Source organism: Arachis stenosperma, chromosome 5 (genome assembly GCF_014773155.1).
Source record: "Arachis stenosperma cultivar V10309 chromosome 5, arast.V10309.gnm1.PFL2, whole genome shotgun sequence".
NCBI lineage: Eukaryota > Viridiplantae > Streptophyta > Magnoliopsida > Fabales > Fabaceae > Arachis > Arachis stenosperma.
This window is the reverse complement of record NC_080381.1, coordinates 106,700,631-106,708,357: the sequence shown is the minus strand read 5'-3', so window position 1 is coordinate 106,708,357 and position 7,727 is coordinate 106,700,631. Positions and strand designations below refer to the sequence as shown.

Genomic DNA, 7,727 nt, shown 5'->3' with positions numbered 1-7,727 from the left:
AGGATGATTTCTCCATGAAGAATTATAGGAGTTTCCATAGGGTTCTCCTAGGTAATTCACCTCTTCCATTGAAGGGTTCTCAGGATCATAGGCTTTTTCTTCAGATGAAGCATCCTTAGTACTGCTTGGTGCATTTTGCATTCCAGACAGACTTTGAGAAATCAAATTGACTTGTTGAGTCAATATCTTGTTCTGAGCCAGAATGGCATTCAGAGTATCAATCTCAAGAACTCTTTTCTTCTGATTAGTCCCATTGTTCACAGGATTCCTTTCAGAAGTGTACATGAATTGGTTATTTGCAACCATTTCAATCAGCTCTTGAGCTTCTGTAGGCGTCTTCCTCAAATGAAGAGATCCTCCAGCAGAGCTATCCAAAGACATCTTGGACAGTTCAGAGAGACCATCATAGAAAATACCTATGATGCTCCATTCAGAAAGCATGTCAGAAGGACATTTTCTGATCAATTGTTTGTATCTTTCCCAAGCTTCATAGAGGGATTCTCCATCCTTCTGTCTGAAGGTTTGGACTTCCACTCTAAGCTTACTCAATTTTTGAGGTGGAAAGAACTTTGCCAAGAAGGCATTGACTAGCTTTTCCCATGAGTCCAGGCTTTCTTTAGGTTGTGAGTCCAACCATGTCCTAGCTCTGTCTCTTACAGCAAAAGGGAATAGCATAAGTCTGTAGACCTCAGGGTCAACCCCATTAGTCTTGACAGTGTCACAGATTTGCAAGAACTCAGCCAAAAACTGATGAGGATCTTCCAATGGAAGTCCATGAAACTTGCAATTCTGTTGCATTAGAGAAACTAATTGAGGCTTAAGCTCAAAGTTGTTTGCTCCAATGGCAGGGATAGAGATGCTTCTCCCATAGAAGTCGGGAGTAGGTGCAGTAAAGTCACCCAGCACCTTCCTTGCATTGTTTGCATTGTTGTTGTTTTTCGGCTGCCATGTCTTCTTCTTTGAAGATTTCTGTTAGGTCCTCTATAGAGAGTTGTGCCTTAGCTTCTCTTAGCTTTCGCTTCAAAGTCCTTTCAGGTTCAGGGTCAGCTTCAACAAGAATGCTTTTGTCTTTGTTCCTGCTCATATGAAAGAGAAGAGAACAAGAAAATGTGGAATCCTCTATGTCACAGTATAGAGATTCCTTGAGGTGTCAGAGAAGAAGAAAAATAGAAGGAAGAAGGAGAAGAATTCGAACTTAGTTAGATAGAGTTCGAATTGTGCATTGAGGAGGAGTGGTACTCCATAAATAGAAGGATGTGAGAAGAGGGGAAGAGCTTTTTCGAAAATTAATTAAAAAGATTTTAAAAGCATTTTGAAAAACTTTAATTTGATTTTCGAAAATCAAGAGTGAGAAAGGGATCAAGTAATTTTTGAAAAAGATTTTGAAATTAGAAATCAAAAAGATTTGATTGAAAACTATTTTGAAAAAGATGAGGTTAAGAAGATATGATTGGTTTTAAAAAATATGTGATTGAGAAGATATGATTTGAAAATAATTTTAAAAAGATTTGATTTTAAAAACTAATAACTTGGCTATCAAGAAAAGATATGATTCAAACATTAAACCTTTCTCAACAGAAAAGGCAACATACTTGAAATGTTGAATCAAATCATTAATTGATAGCAAGTATCTTTGAAAAAGGAAAGAAATTGATTTTGAAAACATTTGATTGAAAAGATATGATTTGAAAAAGATTTGATTTTGAAAAACTTTGAAAACTTGAAAAAAATTTGATTTGAAAACAAAATCCTCCCCCTTGTGCCATCCTGGCGTTAAACGCCCAGAATGGTGCACATTTTGGCGTTTAACGCCCAATGCACTATCTTTTTGGGCGTTAAACGCCCAACCAGGCACCCTGGCTGGCGTTTAAACGCCAGTCTGTCCTTCTTCACTGGGCGTTTTGAACGCCCAGCTTTTTCTGTGTAATTCCTCTGCTGCATGTTCTGAATCTTCAGTTCCCTGTACTATTGACTTGAAAATAGAACCAAGATCAAATAAACAATGCATGCAAGACACCAAACTTAAAATTAGACACTAGACTCAAACAAGAAACATAAAATATTTTTGGTTTTTATGGTTTTGTAATTTTTTTTTTTGGATTTTTCGAAAATTAAGTGGAAGAAGAAAACAAAGGTATCAAAATTCTTAATGAGAATTCCAGGAATCATGCAATGTTAGTCTAAAGTTTCAGTCTAAAGGAATTAGACATGGATAGCCAAGCTTCAGCAGGACATTGCATTCAAGGGCTAAATTGATGATAATCAATCAGCTTTGGTGATGATAAGAACATCACCTTGAAACACTAGAATTCATTCTTAAGAACTCTGAAGAAAAATACCTAATCTAAGCAACAAGATGAACCGTCAGTTGTCCATACACAAAACAATCCCCGGCAACGGCGCCAAAAACTTGGTGCACGAAATTCTGATCACTACAACTTCGCACAACTAACCAGCAAGTGCACTGGGTCGTCCAAGTAATAAACCTTACGCGAGTAAGGGTCGATCCCACGGAGATTGTTGGTATGAAGCAAGCTATGGTCATCTTGTAAATCTTAGTCAGGCAGACTCAAATGGGTATAGATGATGAATAAAACATAAAGATAAAGATAGAGGTACTTATGCAATTCATTGGTAAGAATTTCAGATAAGCGCATGAAGATGCTGTGTCCCTTCCGTCTCTCTGCTTTCCTACAGTCTTCATCCAATCCTTCTTACTCCTTTCCATGGCAAGCTTATGCAAGGGTTTCACCGTTGTCAGTGGCTACCTCCCATCCTCTCAGTGGAAATGTTCAACGCACCCTGTCACGGCACGGCTATCCATCTGTCGGTTCTCGATCAGGCCGGAATAGAATCCAGTGATTCTTTTGCGTCTGTCACTAACGCCCCACCTTCAGGAGTTTGAAGCACGTCACAGTCATTCAATCATTGAATCCTACTCAGAATACCACAGACAAGGTTAGACCTTCCGGATTCTCTTGAATGCCGCCATTAGTTCTAGCCTATACCACGAAGACTCTGATCTCACGGAATAGCTGGCTTGGTTGTCAGGCGAGCGCTCGGTTGTCAGGCGTTCAACCATGCATCGTGTATCAGGAATCCAAGAGATATTCACCCAATCTAAGGTAGAACGGAGGTGGTTGTCAGGCACACGTTCATAGGTGAGAATGATGATGAGTGTCACGGATCATCACATTCATCAAGTTGAAGAACAAGTGATATCTTAGAACAAGAACAAGCAGAATTGAATAGAAGAACAATAGTAATTGCATTAATACTCGAGGTACAGCAGAGCTCCACACCTTAATCTATGGTGTGTAGAAACTCCACCGTTGAAAATACATAAGAACAAAAGTGATCATTGGCTTCGGTCCCAGAGAGGGAACCAGAAAAACCAAGATGAAAATACAATAGTAAAAGGTCCTATTTATAGAGAACTAGTAGCCTAAGGTTTACAGAGATGAGTAAATGACATAAAAATCCACTTCCGGGCCCACTTGGTGTGTGCTTGGGCTGAGCAATGAAGCATTTTCGTGTAGAGACTCTTCTTGGAGTTAAACGCCAGCTTTTGTGCAAGTTTGGGCGTTTAACTCCCATTTTGGTGCCAGTTCCGGCGTTTAACGCTGGAATTTCTGAAGGTGACTTTGAACGCCGGTTTGGGCCATAAAATCTTGGGCAAAGTATGGACTATCATATATTGCTGGAAAGCCCAGGATGTCTACTTTCCAACGCCGTTGAGAGCGCGCCAATTGGGCTTCTGTAGCTCCAGAAAATCCACTTCGAGTGCAGGGAGGTCAGAATCCAACAGCATCTGTAGTCCTTTTCAGCCTCTGAATCAGATTTTTGCTCAGGTCCCTCAATTTCAGCCAGAAAATACCTGAAATCACAGAAAAACACACAAACTCATAGTAAAGTCAAGAAAAGTGAATTTTAACCAAAAACTAATAAAAATATACTAAAAACTAATAAAAATATACTAGAAACATACTAAAAACAATGCCAAAAAGCGTACAAATTATCCGCTCATCACACCCCTAAGGTGGTTCAAAAGCGCATTTAGATAAGAGAGACCAAGGAGGTGAGCTTACACAAAGAAAAGAGCCAGAGGAGAAGGAGGTATTGAACCCCTATGCACCCAAAGCACCATTTCCCCAAAGACTCAAGAGGGGTGTAGAAGGGAAAGTATACTCAAGATTCCTCGACATGTTTGCATCCCTCCATGTAAACATACCATTCATCAAGGCTCTCCAACAAATGCCCTCGTACATTAAGTGTATGAAGGAGCTGCTGACCAAGAAGAAATTATTGAAGGGAGGGCAAACAATAGTGATGAATAAGGAGTGCAGTGCTCTCAATCAGACAGAGTTGCCTACAAAAAGAAGGACACAGGGAGTTTTCACATCCCTTGTGCTGTAGGAGAAACAAGGATTGATAGGGGACTTTATGACCTGGGAGCAAGCATCAACTTAATGCCGTTATCCCTCATGAAAAAGCTACAAATCAATGAGCTAACACCCACACATGTAATAATCCAATTGGCTGAAAAACTCAAAAACAAGCAAAAGGAGTGGTTGAAAATGTGCTGGTGAAGGTCGGGAACTACTTCCCACAGATTTTGTTGTCTTGGAGATGGAAGAGAGTCACATCCATCCAATCGTCCTGGGGAGATGATGAGCGGATAATTTGTACGCTTTTTGGCATTGTTTTTAGTATGTTTCTAGTATATTTTTATTAGTTTTTAGTATATTTTTATTAGTTTTTGGTTAAAATTCACTTTTCTTGACTTTACTATGAGTTTGTGTGTTTTTCTGTGATTTCAGGTATTTTCTGGCTGAAATTGAGGGACCTGAGCAAAAATCTGATTCAGAGGCTGAAAAGGACTACAGATGCTGTTGGATTCTGACCTCCCTGCACTCGAAGTGGATTTTCTGGAGCTACAGAAGCCCAATTGGCGCGCTCTCAACGGCGTTGGAAAGTAGACATCCTGGGCTTTCCAGCAATATATGATAGTCCATACTTTGCCTAAGATTTGATGGCCCAAAACCGGCGTTCAAAGTCACCTTCAGAATTCCCAGCGTTAAACGCCGGAACTGGCACCAAAGTGGGAGTTAAACGCCCAAACTGGCACAAAAGTTGGCGTTTAACTCCAAGAGAAGTCTCTACACGAAAATGCTTCATTGCTCAGCCCAATCACACACCAAGTGGGCCCGGAAGTGGATTTTTATGTCATTTACTCATCTTTGTAATTCTTAAGCTACTAGTTCCCTATAAGTAGGACCTTTTACTATTGTATTTTCATCTTTGGACATCTAGTTCTTAGATCAGATCTTCGTTCTCCTAGTTCCCTCTTTGGGGCCGAAGCCAATGATCACTCTTGTTCTTATGTATTTTCAACGGTGGAGTTTCTACACACCATAGATTAAGGTGTGGAGCTCTGCTGTACCTCGAGTATTAATGCAATTACTATTGTTCTTCTATTCAATTCAGCTTGTTCTTGTTCCAAGATATCACTTGTTCCTCAACTTGATGAATGTGATGATCCGTGACACTCATCATCATTCTCACCTATGAACGTGTGACTGACAACCACGTCCGTTCTACCTTAGATTGGGTGGATATCTCTTGGATTCCTGATACACGACGCATGGTTGTTGCTCGCCTGACAAACGAGCGCTCGCCTGACAATCGAGCCATCCATTCCGTGAGATCAGAGTCTTCATAGTATAAGCTAGAACTGATGGCGGCATTCAAGAGAATCCGGAAGGTCTAAACCTTGTCTGTGGTATTCTGAGTAGGATTCAATGATTGAATGACTGTGACGAGCTTCAAACTCGCGATTGTGGGGCGTTAGTGACAGACGCAAAAGAATCACTGGATTCTATTCCGACATGATCGAGAACCGACAGCTGGATAGCCGTGCCGTGACAGGGTGCGTTGAACATTTCCACTGAGAGGATGGGAGGTAGCCACTGACAACGGTGAAACCCTTGCATACAGCTTGCCATGGAAAGGAGTAAGAAGGATTGGATGAAGACAGTAGGAAAGCAGAGAGACGGAAGGGACAAAGCATCTTCATACGCTTATCTGAAGTTCTCACCAATGAATTGCATAAGTATCTCTATCTTTATCTTTATGTTTTATTCATCATCTATACCCATTTGAGTCTGCCTGACTAAGATTTACAAGGTGACCATAGCTTGCTTCATACCAACAATCTCTGTGGGATCGACCCTTACCCGCGTAAGGTTTATTACTTGGACGACCCAGTACACTTGCTGGTTAGTTGTGCGAAGTTATGATAAAGAGTTGAGATTGCAATTGTGCGTACCATGTTGATGGCGCCATTGATGATCACAATTTCGTGCACCAGGAGACCCTTCCTAGCCACGGCCAGAGCACTTATAGATGTGGAGCAAGGGGAACTAATATTGAGGATACATGATGAACAACTTACCTTCAATGGCTTCAAGCCCTCACAAGAAACAGATCAAGAAAAAAAAGAATTCAGAGAGAACCATAATAGGACACCCATGGAGGAAACAAACAAAGAAGCACAAACAGAACACCTAGGAATCCCTTGGGTTGACAAGCAATGCAGTCAGGAGGCACAATAGCCAAGGGAAACACAGGAGGATCTGAACCCACAAAAGTTATATGAGGCTAGCAACAATGTTTCCCTGAAAAAAGAGGCCACAAGGAGCAAGGCAGCACCAAGGGAAGAAAAGAAAAAGGTGCCAAGGGGATGGAGGAACAAAAAGATCCCTACAGAGGACTTCTCTCCAGGAGATAAAGTGATCTCTGCTCATTTTCCACTAATCCCACCTCATCTCCCCACCATTCCATCTCAGCTACCCTAAGCATATACCATTAGTAGAGTTCTCTCCATAGAACATGTGGAAATTCTTAATAAGGCCAATGGGGATAGATTTACTGCAAGGGGAAAGACTTGAGGCACTATCAACCACCCTGACGAAAGCCAACCGTCGAGCTAGCGACGCTAAAAAAAGTGCTTTGTTGGGAGGCAACCCAACTTGAGGTAGTTTTCTTTTCATAATTGTCTCAATAAAAGATACAAGTAGATTTCTCTGTATTGTGGGGAGCTAAGTTTGGTGTTGCACATCAAAATAACCCAAGGGTGAATGTGTAATTCTAAGTTTGGTGTTCCACCAAAGACTTCAATCAAAAATCACATTGCAACCCTTCAATGACAAATCGCTGACTCCAACAATTAGAAAAACTACTTGATATGTGTTTAGTTTCCAGTTCATAGCTGTTTTCTTAATAAAAGCACATGAGATTCCTTACATGATTTGAAGCTACTAAAGTAGGCAAGGAACTAAGTTTGGTGTTCACACACCAACTTAAGTTTAGAAAAGTACAAGCATACATGCATGCTAACCATCTTTCAAGTGCTTGGGGGTACAAAGCAACTTCCAAGAAATTGTGTTACAGGAAATCAATCAATCACTTAGAGGACAAAGCACACCCTTATTCAAAGAGAACAACGGGGGAAGCACAAATGCTAAGGATGATGATGACAAGGAAGAAACAAGAAAACAACAAGAGGTTGTGTTGTACTTAACTGTCTCTGAATTGTAATGCTTAAGGTGGAAGTAGGATTTAATCATGTTTTCATGAACATTCATATTCTGCTTGTTTCTCTTTACTGATGTTTTGTTTGACTAGCTAAGTTCCCTGCTGCATTTTCATCTTTCTTAATTGTGTGC

The 7,727-nt window shown here is 40.6% G+C and overlaps 1 non-coding gene across 1 annotated transcript; it reads left to right on the top strand.

Moving 5' to 3' along the window:
- Window positions 1-435: 435 nt before the first annotated feature.
- On the top strand, window positions 436-543 carry LOC130984891 (small nucleolar RNA R71). The gene has a single exon (XR_009088795.1). It is a non-coding gene; the product is annotated as a small nucleolar RNA R71 (small nucleolar RNA).
- The last annotated feature ends 7,184 nt before the right edge of the window (window positions 544-7,727 follow it).